Raw genomic sequence first — 316 nt, forward strand, 5'->3', positions numbered from 1 at the left:
GATTCAAAAGGTTTAAATCATTGTTTAAATAATTTACTCTTTCAGACATATTGTTCCTTCAAACATAAATTTTGAAGGGCTTTTTGTCCAACATGATTTTTGATATTGCCATTAGTTATTTACTATATGCATTCCTTTTGGGATGATTTCCAGTGAGCAAAATTTTAAGATTTAACTTGCTCTTTTAGGGTAAATTGAAGGCGAAAGTTGGTTACCCACCAGGCAGGTAAAACTTGCTAAACTTTAAGAAGCAGTATGGAATCATGGAAATGAAAATAGAGATGGGCTTTTCCAAAATCTTAAGTTATGCATATTA

At 31.0% G+C, this 316-nt stretch overlaps 1 protein-coding gene across 1 annotated transcript in view; it reads left to right on the forward strand.

Annotated features, from left to right (window-relative positions):
• Positions 1-316, forward strand: part of LOC119585427 (THO complex subunit 5 homolog) — a 24,124-nt gene that overhangs the window by 6,389 nt on the left and 17,419 nt on the right.

This window comes from Penaeus monodon, chromosome 19 (assembly GCF_015228065.2).
Source record: "Penaeus monodon isolate SGIC_2016 chromosome 19, NSTDA_Pmon_1, whole genome shotgun sequence".
In the NCBI taxonomy this organism is placed as follows: Eukaryota; Metazoa; Arthropoda; class Malacostraca; order Decapoda; family Penaeidae; genus Penaeus; species Penaeus monodon.